We start from the raw sequence: 15954 nt of genomic DNA on the forward strand, positions 1-15954 counted from the left end.
AACACTGCCTGGGAGAGAGGATTCATATGGGTCCAGTCTTACATAACAAGATCTGCTGGTTAAAAAGTCCCTGAGACAGCTCAGGGTTACACCCTGGATGCCAAGATTTCTGATAAAGAGAATAGAATTATTCACAGTGTCAAACACTTCCATTAAGTCCAGGAAGATTACTGTAAAGGGTGTGTGTAAATCCACCATTAACCTCAGATCTTCCAGTCATGAGGAGACGGTAAGCTTGTGCTATGGCGTCATCTAAAAGCGCATTTATGCAGCATGAGAAGGTTTTTGTTGGTAACAAAACTGGAGAGCTGTTGAAACACCTCAATTTAAAAAACTTTGCTAAGAAAAGGCAGTTGAGAGCCTGTTCTGTAATTAGGAAGTGCATCGTGATCCAGTCCAGGTTTTTTTTTTATTATGGGATGCAATTTTGAGTACTTAGGAGGCCATATCGTCTCTAGGTGAATAACTCACAATGGCTCTTGCCCAGCTCGGGTCAGCCAGGACATATTCTTTATACAAGCTGGCCATCAGTAGATCTTTCGTTGAGCCCATAGCACTGCATTGTACCAGCAGATAGAAGAACTTGGTGTTTCCAAAAGGAAAGAATTCGTAAAGCATAGCATACTCGGTCCCACAGATGTAGGGGGCTTTAGTTAGGGTTGTAACATGCACCAGAGAGGCTTGAATATCTTCGATTTTCTGACAGAAATAGTGTGAAATCTGGTTACCTCTCCTATTTGATAAACTGTTCTGTTCTTGTAAGGCAGGAATTTGTAATCTTACAGAGCAGACAGTGCCAAGTCACTGACTATGAAACAGGGTATTTAAAGTAAGATCTAGTTTTAAATCAAACGTACTCAGCATGTTGATGTTGAAATGGTAATATATACAATCTCAGAATCTGAATGAGAAAATCTCTCATAAGCTAGCATACTTTGGCTTCATCTAGAACAGTCTCATTGAGTTGTTCAATGTTGTCTATATTGCGATAAAATAATACACTTATTTTTAGCTGTACTGAGCATATTTAGCACTTTAGATCCAGCTCTTTTTCCTGCCGTTACCCTTTCTGACTGCACGTACTGGTGAGAGCAATCGAGGGTGGTGAAGGAATGCAGAGGTGGAATGTATGTCCCCCTATTGCTGCTCTCTCATTAGCCAGAGTCAAATTAATACAGAAAGCCTGCGGGAGTGTCAAGTTTGATAATGTAACTGTGCTGTGCATGTTTAGCACTTTGCACCCAGCTCCCCTTCCTGCAGTTGCATTTATAGGCACCACAGGGCTTTTGACAATCTACTTAGTTCCTCTTTTGTGGTTACTGGTTGATAATGCTCTTCTCTGAAAAAACTCTCTTTTTAAATAAACAAAAAAAGGTGCAACACCCACAGTAGGTTGCATGTTTTATCTTTGAGGGGCAGTCCTTCACATGTACCACTTGGTGCTAAGATATTTCATCCAGAGCTCTTATATGTGGGTAACATTTGTATGGACATGAAGAAATAAAACTGTATTAAGATGGAGCAGGAAGTAGCTTGGAGATGAACATAGAATATTCTTGGAGCTGCCCTTTACGCTAGACGAGTTCTCATTGGTCATTGGCTCACTACCCACTTATAAAGCCATGACTGCGTGGACTTCCGGCAGAATTTAATAAGTGTGCTCGGCAGCTGGGCCCTAAATTGCTGGCGCTGTGTGAAAAAGCCAAGCAGAAAGGTGGTACATTACCACAAACACAGGAGGTGGTGGTCATTACCTTCTTGAAGCCGGGCAAGTCCCACTCTGCATGGGACTCTTACCGACCGCTGTTGCTGGATCAATCAAGGTTCGTTCCGGGGTTCTCCACAGCACATAATTTGCGCGCCCTCATCGCCATAACGGAGACGCTTGACCCTGGAGGTGAACGCGGCTGGGATATATCTAGATGCCACAAAGGCATTTGACTCGCTGCAGCGGCTCTTTTTATTTGCTATTGTTGAGAAAGGGTGTGCCGCGCCTCTTTATGGGATGGATACGGTTACTGTCTGATAAACCCTTGGCGAGGGTCCGTATGAACAGGATGTTATCGGAAACCTTCACATTGGCGCAGGGCACCGGGCATGGGTGCCCGCTCTCGCCATTCTTCTTTGCCTTAGCGATAGATCCATTTGGCAGCTAGGCTCCAGCAACTGTATTCAGAATATGTGCTAGATTTATTAGCAGGCATATCCTGGTGTTAATATTAATTAGAAAAAGAATGGAGCACACAGGGCATCAATTAATATATCAAACAAATTGCAACATTTTTGACCCAATAAATGTATAAAAATGACAAATAATATGTACCTATCAAGGTGATATCAATATAGTGCCTAATCAATTTGACAGATTGTCAATGAGACTCATGATTGAATGATTGAATATATCATAAATGTAAGATTTAATGTGAACGTAGAAAAATATAAAAAATATTAAAAATAGAAAGGAGAACAGTGTCACAATTGACAATCAAAATATTCAGTGGTACATGACCTATTTGTAAATCAAATGTAATCACCAACAAAAAATTGTCACATCAACCAATAAGTACTGAATCCCCTCTTTGGAGAAAAAATATACAGATCTCATATAGTAGTGAGATGAGCAAAAGATGTCCATTCCAAAGAAATAACTGAAAGATGATGTCTTCATCCAGTTTGAGGAAGGAAGCTGAGATTCATCCGTATTCAGCCCCAAATTGAAAAGGAATAATAGAGTTCATCCGTATTCAGCCAATAATAAAGTTCATCTGTATTCAGCCGACACGTGTTTCGTCCACTATGGGACTTTATCAAGGCTGATTAAAGAAAGACAAATCAATTTGATTTACTACATTGGTCCTAATGTCATTTAAATCCAAGCATGACATGCCTATAAAAGATAGGAGAAGTCGCCAAGTAAACGACATAATGGTGACAATTTTTGAATCTAAAGTGTGCGAAAATCACCATGATATTACCAATAAGAGTTGTTTAAATCATAAATATGTTACGCAAACAGAAACCAAAAATGTTTAATAAATAGTAAGCAATGAGTCCGAGAGTGATATAGGTCAAGAGAATTACAAAGAAAAAACCAGAAGAGTCCCAAAAGTGAGTTGAAAGACCAATCAAAGTGCAAGAGATAGTGCACGTTAGTTACAGTGAATCGTTAAATGCCGCAAGTAGAATGGTAGTCACTCATAAATGCTGGTAAAAGTCCTTGACAACCCCGTTAATTTAGAAATTTTGTGCCCAAAAACCTTTGTTGACAACCAAAGAATGTATAAAAGCACTGGGTTTTGTACCTTAAGATTTCAAAAAGATATTCGATAGTTTGATAAACTTCATAATTTATGAGGCAATTGTAGATCCAAAATGAAGTATTAGAATGTCATTGGAGATCTGCAAAATAAATAATCAATGATGTGTCTAAAGTAGAACAGCACTGGAGAAATGATAATAATAAGTCAGAAATCTCATTGTTGACTAACCTGCATTGTGCGAGATCTGTGTATTGGAAGTCAAATAATAAGATGTCAAGTACAAGTGGCATCCCATGATAAGGTGCCTAGTACAAAGAGGAACAAAACCTGCTATTAATGATTCCGTCATAAATGGATATTATATAACTACTTCACACAGCTAGATAAGTGTAATTATATTCATGAAGTAGAGATATCGGACAAATGTCCCGATCATAGCATCAAAATCCAAAAGTAACACCAAGGCAGAAAGGTTTTAGGTTGTTTATATTGTCCCACAAGGCCTATAATACCCTAAATGTTAATAAGAAGTTTATGTCATCTAAGACTCGATAAACCCAGCATGTATATGCGTTAAATATTGAATTAAGTTGTGAACTAAAACGAAAACGAGGGCATAGTATTGAGTCCAATAAAACAATCTTGTCATTGAAATAACAACCCCCAATGGACACGTCCAGAATATCAGAAAACAAGGAAGTCAAACGCAAAGTAAGTAAATTCTCTTGTTCTATAACCACTAAAATACTTAACTCTCCATGTATTTACTTTGCGCGTGACTTCCTTGTTCTCTGATATTCTGGACGTGTCCATTGGGGACTGTTATTTCCATTTACTTACTTTGCGTTTGACTTCCTTGTTTTCTGATATTCTGGACGTGTCCATTGGGGGTTGTTATTTCAATGACAAGATTGTTTTATTGGACTCAATACTATGCCCTCGTTTTCGTTTTAGTTCACAACTTAATTCAATATTTAACGCATATACATGCTGGGTTTATCGAGTCTTAGATGACATAAACTTCTTATTAACATTTAGGGTATTATAGGCCTTGTGGGACAATATAAACAACCTAAAACCTTTCTGCCTTGGTGTTACTTTTGGATTTTGATGCTATGATCGGGACATTTGTCCGATATCTCTACTTCATGAATATAATTACACTTATCTAGCTGTGTGAAGTAGTTATATAATATCCATTTATGACGGAATCATTAATAGCAGGTTTTGTTCCTCTTTGTACTAGGCACCTTATCATGGGATGCCACTTGTACTTGACATCTTATTATTTGACTTCCAATACACAGATCTCGCACAATGCAGGTTAGTCAACAATGAGATTTCTGACTTATTATTATCATTTCTCCAGTGCTGTTCTACTTTAGACACATCATTGATTATTTATTTTGCAGATCTCCAATGACATTCTAATACTTCATTTTGGATCTACAATTGCCTCATAAATTATGAAGTTTATCAAACTATCGAATATCTTTTTGAAATCTTAAGGTACAAAACCCAGTGCTTTTATACATTCTTTGGTTGTCAACAAAGGTTTTTGGGCACAAAATTTCTAAATTAACGGGGTTGTCAAGGACTTTTACCAGCATTTATGAGTGACTACCATTCTACTTGCGGCATTTAACGATTCACTGTAACTAACGTGCACTATCTCTTGCACTTTGATTGGTCTTTCAACTCACTTTTGGGACTCTTCTGGTTTTTTCTTTGTAATTCTCTTGACCTATATCACTCTCGGACTCATTGCTTACTATTTATTAAACATTTTTGGTTTCTGTTTGCGTAACATATTTATGATTTAAACAACTCTTATTGGTAATATCATGGTGATTTTCGCACACTTTAGATTCAAAAATTGTCACCATTATGTCGTTTACTTGGCGACTTCTCCTATCTTTTATAGGCATGTCATGCTTGGATTTAAATGACATTAGGACCAATGTAGTAAATCAAATTGATTTGTCTTTCTTTAATCAGCCTTGATAAAGTCCCATAGTGGACGAAACACGTGTCGGCTGAATACAGATGAACTTTATTATTGGCTGAATACGGATGAACTCTATTATTCCTTTTCAATTTGGGGCTGAATACGGATGAATCTCAGCTTCCTTCCTCAAACTGGATGAAGACATCATCTTTCAGTTATTTCTTTGGAATGGACATCTTTTGCTCATCTCACTACTATATGAGATCTGTATATTTTTTCTCCAAAGAGGGGATTCAGTACTTATTGGTTGATGTGACAATTTTTTGTTGGTGATTACATTTGATTTACAAATAGGTCATGTACCACTGAATATTTTGATTGTCAATTGTGACACTGTTCTCCTTTCTATTTTTAATATTTTTTATATTTTTCTACGTTCACATTAAATCTTACATTTATGATATATTCAATCATTCAATCATGAGTCTCATTGACAATCTGTCAAATTGATTAGGCACTATATTGATATCACCTTGATAGGTACATATTATTTGTCATTTTTATACATTTATTGGGTCAAAAATGTTGCAATTTGTTTGATATATTAATTGATGCCCTGTGTGCTCCATTCTTTTTCTAATTAATATTAACTTGTTGGCACAGGTTTTTCCTGTACCTATACACACGTTTGACAACGGACGTGTTTAGAATGTTTGAGCACCACAACCATACTCTCAAATATAGGAATGTGCGGTAGTCGTTTGGTTTTGTTCTGTTGTCAACTTACTTAATAATATCCTGGTGTTAGTCTACGCGCGTGGTATTTCACTATACCTATGGCAACCTGGCGACAGCCATATTGTCCTATTACAAGAGTTCACGCAATTTGCCACGTACTCCAGTGTGTAGATTAACTGAGAGACGTCTTGGATCTTTCCATTAACAGCCAATCCTCCACAGTTCACTCCAGAGATGCCCCAGCGCTGATGCACTGATGAGCTCAAATATTTAAGTATTTGGATGCATAGTGATACAGAGACGGACTGTGGCACCACAGTGGCCTCTGTCACTGAGCAAATCTCCAAGTTGATCTCCCTCCGATCACTGCCAGGGCGTATAGGGCTTATGAAGATGTTGGTGTTACCGAAATCACAATACCTTTTTTTCAATATACCAGTTCCGCTGACAGTAACAATGTTCTCGGATCTTAAAGCACGCTGTCTTTTCACAATGGGGGGGGTGGTTCTCGGATCTTAAAGCACGCTGTCTTTTCACAATGGGGGGGGGGGGTTGGTCGAGGCACTCGACTTTGTGCTTTACTATGTTTGCGCCCAGTCCCATTGTGCACTCCACTGGTACCACCCTACCCCGTATCTTGCACATCCGGCAGTGGAATTGATTTACATGCTGCCATTCCAGCCGCACTCATTCTTCGTAATCCCACTCGCCTCCAGATACAGGCAGTTCTCCACAGTGGAATGCACTGTTACCTCGGGGGACAAATTGAGGAAAAAGACTGGTGCGAGTTACCTCTGCCTGCCGCTGGGACATCAACCACTATTGCCGGCCACACATGAGAAATGAATGCACTCCCAATATTACGAGCGGGATCTGTGATACTGGGGTGACCTGTATCGACAGAGGACTTTTCTGACAGCGGACTTCCTGCGGAATGTCCCAGGAACTCCCTCGGCAGTCTTTACATATCACTGCCTCAAAAGCAGCTGTAGAAGTAAGCTCCCAGGGTTCCCTGATGAACCTCCCCATTTTAACACACCGGACAACTTCATGGGCGCCAAATCCACTAGTCACTTGAATGCCACACTCTATTGCAGTGCCAGAGGGAGACTAAGAGACGCTGGCTTCGAAAGCGAAGAGGGGTTGGGAGGAGGAATTGGGTCAGACCATTCCAGTTGAGATGTGGGATTATAGCAGCACTTACACAGGGCAGGTGTCTGCTAGTAGCAGGCTGCATATCCTACATTATAAATTCTCAATGAGCACATACTGCACTTCCAAGATGCTGTATAAATATGGTCTGATATATATATATATATATATATATATATATATATATATATATATATATATATATATATATATATATATAGGAGCTCTTTTCGGCCATGGCTCAGATGATTGGAGATACTCTTCAAGTAGATCTATGCATTGGCTTATTAGGATATGTAAAATATGGCGAAGCATCCTACAGGAGCTTGTAGCTCTCGGACTATTGTCGGTCAAACGTCAAGTGGCTTGTAAATGGGGTAGAGGACGGGCTCCGCAATTTAAGTTGTGGATCGCAGACATTTGCAGTGAGCAAATTAAAGTGTATGCCTCCTGCCTCGCGGTCTAGGGATATGTGGCCGTCCTTTCGAATAGATCTATTACAGCAGTCTGTTGACTCCCATTTTGAGGACGCTGGGCCCAGTAGTGGGGTCTGATGTGCCCGTTGAGACTCCCAGCTACTTGAAACAGTACTACCGGCAACAATATGGATACTTTGGCGGTATTGCCCAGTCTTGACAGCTGCACGGGTTCTGCCATATTCTGACCGTTATAATTTCACGACACTGCGTGTTACAACGATCGGCTCGCTCCTAGTTTCTCTTTCGTTATGTTCAGGTATTTAGCAATAGCGTTGTCTACGCTGTACTGTACTGTTGCGATGTAATATCCAATAAATGTAATATAAAAAAAAGATGGGGCAAAAATGGTTATCTCTATATCGTACATGGTTAAATACACCCTATGAGTGGGTGGGTGGTATTGCTTACGGTACCTCCCTCACTTGAATCAGCCCTACACTGTGTGTGTCCGCACCAACAGTCCTTTTATAGGACTGCCATGATCCATCCCTGTTCTTTGTCCTATCAGACTGTAACATGTAGACTGCACTGTTGCTGTTACAGTTAGGAGGCATATGGGGTCCTCAGCTGTTTTAAATCCCAAGCCTAGTGGGTTTGTTTTGATTAAAATGCTGCAATGACCACAAGCATAATGACCCATTCTGTCTTTTTCCTGTTTTTACAGAATAGTCATTTTTCAATTGTTCATACACTACGCTGAGACTTTTAGGGTAGGACAAAGAAAGGGGAAGGTTCATATAGATCCTGAAGAAGGTCTGTTGATTTAGACACACATTGATTCAATTTCCTTAGTTAATTTTTATATAGCTTATTTTGGACCATGGTATTTAATTTAGATTCTCTTTTTAGGGATTTTGATTAACATTGCATCCGAGAGTCTACTGTTTGCTGTGTTACTAATTAACATTTGCCAACACTTGGTACACTTCCATGAAATGTTTAACCATTACTTCCTGATCATCAAGTCCTCTAAAATAATGATGGGTTGGTTAGCCACAATCAGTCAGTTTTGGGGTGTCTTCTGAGGTATTTCGTAGTTCTGGCACCATTAAGTGCCATCTTAATTTAAGTCTTCTTGACTCAAATTAACTTTGTCTAAGAATCTTTGAAAAAGAGAAGCAAGATTTTACAGTGGCAACTTGACATGGATAAATTCCTCTTGCTCCCCTTAGTTGACCATAGGGGTTCAGGGAGCAATACATTGGGTTGCAGGCAGAAAGCTTTTGTGGATTTGTGATTGAGTCACTGCAGCATATTCAATGTTTATGCCTTTATTTTGATGTGGCACACAGGCACGCATTCATTCCATACGTGAAAATGGCAGGGATAATATAGTTCTGCTTATTTCCCTTATGTTAGGACTGAGATTATAATTCTGTATTTCATGACCAGTGCAATGTGGGGTCTAAAACACAGATAGTAGACATTACTAGTACCTGCCTTTATTGCTTCTTAATCTGTGATGGGCGAGGTGCAGATCTCAACACATCCCTCTGTGAATGAGAGGTGTGCTGGTCACAGGCATGCCCTTGAGTTCATAACCTGTACAAGTGCAAGACTGAGGAGGACAAAGCAATGTCTGCAGATAATACTAAATATTCTCGCAAAATCTCTTGTAAATTCAACCAGTACTTAAAATGACCTTGTTCCTGATATGTAAGGTTTTGTGGCTCGGCCAGAAGTGTGTATCAAATGCTACCCTAGATTCATTCTTGAAGAAACTGGACCACAGGTCAGGCTATTGCTGTGAGTGGGTGGTGACTCTTGTAGTGCACTAAGGACATTACAGAGGTCTGTGTTTGGGTGAGGGGAATAGGGCGCCCAAATAATAGAAACAATACTATGAAGCAATTCAGTTTTGCACAAAGAATGAATGGCTACTCACCCCCTTAGAAGGGCCAGTCTTTATAATGGATCAGGCTCACAAAGAAATGGGCTAGATAAACAGCTTGACTCCAGGACACCACTTTGGGTAAGAAGGAAACGGACTGATTGTGGAGGCAGTCCATGAGAGCTTTGGACACCGGAACAATATGAATTTCTTCACTCGTGGTCTGGGAAGCCAGTGGGATGATGCCATTCATGCACCTACGGGCGAAATGTGAAATGAATTAATTCCAGGCCTTCAGGTACCTCCAATTTGAACGTACACTGACGGCAAAGATCTAGGCAGAGGAATAAAGCATGGAAAATTAACTTCTTGAAAGAAGGTTAATGGAAGATTATGACAAGAAATGCAGTATCCCTAACATACACCTTACTGATGGCCAGCTTGCAGAAGGTACTGGGGGCTTTCTAAAGTAAACAGAGTGACTTTGCAATGTTTTGTGAGAGGAAGCCCTCGTAATTTCCAGGGAGGTATCAATAAAGGCTTCATGGCTGGACAGCTCCGAATCATGAATAGAATATATTGCTTAAGGGTGCAACTCTACACATTTTGAGGGAGGAGGGAGAATGCTTCTATGCAGAGATGTGTCAGTAGGTTGCATGTCTGAACATATTATGGAACTACCCTATGATACCAAACTGTTGGCAAAAGACAGGCGAAACATTGCAAACAAAAGTGGGGCAACCAATAAACATCAAGGCACCAGCTACTGGTGGCAGCCGACCTGACTAAATACCAAACTCTTCTTGTGAGGGGAAGTTTCACTACGGTGAAAAGGGACATTGCAGAAACCTGGCGGCGCTTGGAACCACTGACCGCTACCTAACGGACATATAGTATGGATTGTTGTATGGCTGTAGTGGTTGCAGCTACCCCTGGAAATTAAAGAAAATCTGGGTGGGGCAACTGGGCTAACACAAGGGTAATAAATAGCCAGGAGACTGATCGGGTGAGAGATCCCCCCCCCCCTGGAAACTAGCATTGCTCTCAATCGTCCACGAGCGGGATCGTTTCATCCGATGGTGGGTCTGTCTGGGGGAGTTCATCTCTGACCACGTGGAGGTAGGGGCCTGTGTGAACATACCTCGTGTATATGCCAGTGTATATGTACAGTTGTGGTATCGTGTACTAGATTTTGCAAACTCGTACCACAGTTTTATTGACGATGTTCAAAGCACAAACGAAAAAAAATGATTATAAAATAAAGTTGTGTGCAGCAAATGTTAAAATGTAAAGCACTTAATATTCTGCATATCTGTTTTGTGATGTCCCAAAGCCTGTGTTCACACAGCAAGTAACCGAAAGACAGCGAATATGCAGTAAGCTTGCAGACAGTGATGTAGTTTGATATGGTCGGCCTCCCCGGAAAAGGAGGCCCACTGGAGGCAAAAGCAGAAAGCATCTAAGCAGCATGCCTGCTCACGATGTTGCATCAGCCCAGAGAATCTGTACTGTGCATATATCCCAGTCACAGAATGTGATACACGGTGAGCAGTGGCCAGCAGTTTTCAGAAACAGGTTTTGCGTGGATGGACTGAAAGCAGTTCTTGGCTCCTAGAAATAAATGTACTGGTGTGCAGACTTTGTTTTGTTTTTACTATCAATGAAGGAGTGCGCCAGAGTAATTTACAAATATGCATAGAGCAATTATTGTGACTGCCACACCACCTGTCGCACAGGTTAATCATGCTTTACTACATCTTATTGGAATACACACCACATCACATGTCTGAAATTAGATATAAGTATAAGGCCGGTATAAGGCCGTAATTGTGGGCAAGCGAAGGAGCATCAGCCTATAGATAATTTACAGTCCTCCAGTCCTGTGTTAGGCATACTCTTCAATGTAGTTGATAATGTATTGAGCGTCTGCCCTCAGGTTTAATGACCGTGAACTGTGGTATCAGGATCACTTCTGGACATTCGATCTGAACAGGCGACAGAGATGAATGGCCAATTTTGAGTATCAGTGGTGTCTGCAACGTGCAGTGCCAGTCCGTTGCCAGGAAGAGGAAACAGAGGAAGAACCTTAATGAAATAGGACTCGTAAATTAAAACTAATGTGCCATCTGCTTAACTCGTTAAAATTATGCCACTGGCTCCAGACGCTGTGGCTTATGTCCCTGGGAATAAAATAAAGAAAGTAGTTGGATGGCACTTCAACAGTGTGGCTGTAGTAGCAGAGACTCCATTTAAATCTTTTCCCTTTTCAGGGAAATTATTGAAATTCACTGCAATTGTACTGTAAGTGTGACTGACTTTTAACTGTCGACGTTGTCATATAGTGCAAGGCAAACGTAGGTGGTTGCTCAGGAATGCATGAGGGGAGCTAGATCGCCTCTGGAAGCAGGAACGTTTGCCACTTTTCCAAGTAGGAGTCCTTTAAGAGGGGATTATTTCACAAATTCTAATTATACTGAAGGTTGCAAATTAGTTGGATATGCCTGATTGAAGCCATTCTAATTTTTCTTGAGGTAAATATTTATTTCATCGCACTCCATCCCAGTGTAATCAAGAAAATAGCAATAATTAAGTATATATAGCTTTACTCCACTTGATTTGTTTATGAAGTAATGTATTTCATAGAACTATGAAATATATACTGAATTGTAGAATGCTCTTGCATTTCTTACATTATACATTCAGTGTAGTGGTGGTTGACAAATTAGTCCTCCATTCAAACCTTGGCAGAGGGAGCTCCCTCCATCAAAGTACCATCACCTAGCCACCAGTTTCAAGGCAGTAGTAGAGGCAGTGGTTGATGGCCAGGTTCTGATGTGTTCAGAAATGTCATATTAACCTGCACATTGCTTGTCTACATGTCTGTTCAGAAATAGACTTCAACTAACTGCACCCATGGTAATCATAATAGTAAATAAACACGGTGAAGTTTAGAGCACTTGAATCTGCACTCTATTCTAACTATATGGACAGACAAGTCAGTGGTCTAAACAAACATGGAAAAATTATTAAATGGAGGACTCACTCAGTGGAGGCTAAAACCTTGCATTTGTTAATTGCTCATGTCCTCTCCTTAAGTGCAATCCACCATCTAGAAGGACAAAATAAGCCAGTGACTTAAGAATAGTCATGAATGGGTCTTCTTCAGAAGTTCTGGTGAGATGTTCTTTCACTGGGCTAAGCTTTGATTTAATTTTGTACAACCCCAGAAAGAAAATGCCAAGACTTTGCAGCTAGTTATCTGGGAACTGAATTGAAGGGTACTCTGTTTTTAATGAACAAGTCTGGCATATTTCTTGACAGTTTTCCACGTATTCCTCCGATCCGAAAAATCCTTATTCAACAAAATTATGCAGAAGCATACACGAATCTGATTGGCCTTTCGAGTTGTGGTCCACAGACATTTTTCCACCATCATACCTACAACATGTGCAACTGCTTTAGAGACTAAGGGCCTTATTACGAGAATGGCGGTCACTAGACTGCCAGACTCGCGGTGGCAGTCCCGACTGCCGTGGTTTTGATGGTCAGATTAAGAGTTTGGTGGTCAGACTGCCAAAAGACCACTATCTCCGCCAGGGTAAGTGATCCCGAACCAGATCATAGATATGCAGGGCACTACTGTTTCAGCTCTGACACTAGAACAGCTGACGACGTAGGACAGGGTTTTCTAAGAAACATGCTTATTTAGCTAGCAGTTAACTTTTTTGTTGTCCCCTTTTTTCCACTCTTTTACCTAATTTTGTCTGCTCTATAAGACGGGGATAAGCTTGGTATTTTATTAAATGTATGGCTCAGTGAAATTTGCATGATAGAGAAAGAAAAGTGACTTGCTTCTCATCTGCTTTAATTGAATGAATAGAAACCCACTCAGAATTCGTGACAGCTATGAAGCTGCCCTGCCAAAATACCCACTTTTTGGTCCATTTTATAAAGGGGGAAATTAAAAAAGACTGCATTGGCAACTGTTATTTGAGTTGATGGACAGTGTTTTCCAGTACTTCACCAGTCCCCAACAATAAATCACCCATCACCAATTAAACAGGCACAGAATAACTGAAGACATCTGCCATATACGGCTGGCCAATGGAGGATTCTAATTTAGTCCTTCACTGTAGGTTCCAAATTGCAACATACGTCTTGGCATCTCACAATTACAATCAGATTTGGGATGATATTAACAAAGTGCATCCCAGCAGAGCTCACTGTTTAAGCCAGTGCTACCCAAACGTTTTAAAACTAAATTGCACAGAAATTATAATGTGTGCAAATTCTGTTTCCTGCAAATATTTATAACTTGTGCATTACTAAGTAGAATGTCTTGTTTTGTTTAGATCCTTTTCAAATCTTTGTTTCCATCACACTTCAAAAGTACAAAAACATTTGCTTTATTTTGCTTTCCTAACTGCGGAATGTGTACAGTTCATGTTCAGGCATTTACATTTAGTTGTGTGTTTCAAACAAATGACATCCTTGGTCCTTTCTTTTCACACAGCTTTTACTCCAGCCAATTTGTCACATAATTCACTTTAGAAACTCCTCTTACTTTGCAGTTTGAGAAAGAAAAGTGAACATCAATCTCCAGGTAAAAAAACATAAGAAGCAATGCGTCAGAAGACACAGCCGGACTTTTTGACCTCTGTCTTTGAAGCACAGCAAATGTGACAAGATAGATACAGAACTTAACTGCATCCTTATTGGACTTTCCCGACCCACCACAAATCGACTCATGACACACCAGTGGGTTAGAACCCACGGTTTGGGAAATGCTGCTTTAATCTGTGCCTGCTCAGGACCATAAACTTTAAACATAACATTTCCAAATGAAAAACGATGTACAGTAGCCACGTAAGTGGACCAAAAGAAGTGTCAAAAAAGGACTTGCAGACCAGCTTACTGAAACCCACAAACTGAGCGCCTACCTCTTCATCCATCACACTGCTAAGCAGTATGTCTTATAACTCGATAACCATACCTACCCATGTAGGCAAGCACTTCAACGCCCCAAATAGGATTAGTGCTGTATAAATGTTGTAATACAGTGCAAAATAAAGTAAATATGGTTTCAAATAAGCATATTCCGTACAATAGTGACTATTCAGAGACAAACTACAATGTTTGACATTGCTGAAGACTAAACTATTTGTTTTGGGGATATGGTCTCCTACTTAACATTATTTAGTTGTTAAAGCGATTAGCTCAGCTTTCCGTTTGAATAAAGAAAATATGACATAATATGAACATTGCATGTGTGTATTGAAAATGAAATATGCATGCTTTATGCTATTTCTATGCAAATAAAATATCAGTGTTAATTTAACCTTCATTATTTACAATATATTTTTCTATTCATATTTCAGTTATAGAGGGCAATTATTTTTCATTGTTCATTTGTGTCTTTCAGGTTTACATCTGTCAATAAGGTTCTCTTCTTCAACTCTATATTTACATACACTCTGGGTAACAGAAATCAAGACAAGCTGGAACCAGTATTATAAAAGCCAGGACTGATTGATGCTCACCGGTGACATGGAAATAATGAAGTGAAGAATAATTAATTATTTAGGCAAATAGAATATTTAATGCTCACAGTCTAGTTCCTTGTTTTATCTGAGACACTTATTTCAGAGGTTCGAGTTCCACCATTTGTACATTACGTACCGGATATATAAGATTTTCTTTAATACACTATTTCATATGTTCAATTACTGTTTTGGCCTTTTATTATTTTCTTTTTTAGGTAGCGTGCTGACGCTCTATGCAGTATGAACTATTTCAGAAAAATGCATTTATATTGCTGTATAATTGATGCTTTGAGTAATTGGGGTTAAATGCTGTAGTTTACTATTTATAATGTATCTAAAATGAAATGAGATTTACATAGCTGCAGGGGTTGCTTTACCCGGTGGAGTCCCCTGCCCTTAATCAGTGGTGCCTCTTCTACTTTCGCTGTGTCCTAAGAAGCTTGACCAAGTTGTATTCATACACACCTTTATCTGTCAATGGAAAGTGGATCTTGTCTAATTTCAATTTTAGCAGTCTCCTATTTAAAGCGATATTTTAATGCATCTTTTTTTCAAATTCCAGTTCTCTAACAAGGACGTTAATTTTCAAGAACTGCTGGAAATCAAGTATTTCCATTGCATGTTTTTTTTTAGCCAGACACCCTCTTTGAGTATAGAACATTTACTTTTGTTTATTTATTTTGTTGCATCTTTAAAAATAAAATAATTATCAACCTTACCTTACCTTATATTTTCTCATATCTTAAACATTTCATTAAACCAAGTGAGAAGTTCATTATGAAATGTTGCGGTTTTATTATCCAAGAAGTGTGACTTCCCTGTGTCAAGTGCTCAGATGCCTCTTGTTTCATGATCACATGCATTATTTTAAGAGCTGCTGTTGGTTTTTGGACTTTGTACAATGGGCCCCAGTACATGTGATTTGATCCCTAAAAATGTGTGGAATTGGTTAAAAATAAAAATTGCCACCTTTATTGAGTCCCTAATATATGGTATCCTGTGT

The 15954-nt window shown here is 39.5% G+C and overlaps 1 protein-coding gene across 1 annotated transcript in view; it reads left to right on the top strand.

Annotated features, from left to right (window-relative positions):
- The window catches only part of YIPF1 (Yip1 domain family member 1), a 111117-nt gene extending 95448 nt beyond the window's left edge, over positions 1-15669 (top strand). The window contains exon 10 of the mRNA XM_069232643.1: positions 14831-15669. The gene's annotated coding sequence lies outside the window, so the exon portion shown is untranslated. The remainder of the gene's footprint in view (positions 1-14830) is intronic.
- Positions 15670-15954: the final 285 nt, after the last annotated feature.

Source organism: Pleurodeles waltl, chromosome 4_2 (genome assembly GCF_031143425.1).
Source record: "Pleurodeles waltl isolate 20211129_DDA chromosome 4_2, aPleWal1.hap1.20221129, whole genome shotgun sequence".
Lineage (NCBI taxonomy): Eukaryota > Metazoa > Chordata > Amphibia > Caudata > Salamandridae > Pleurodeles > Pleurodeles waltl.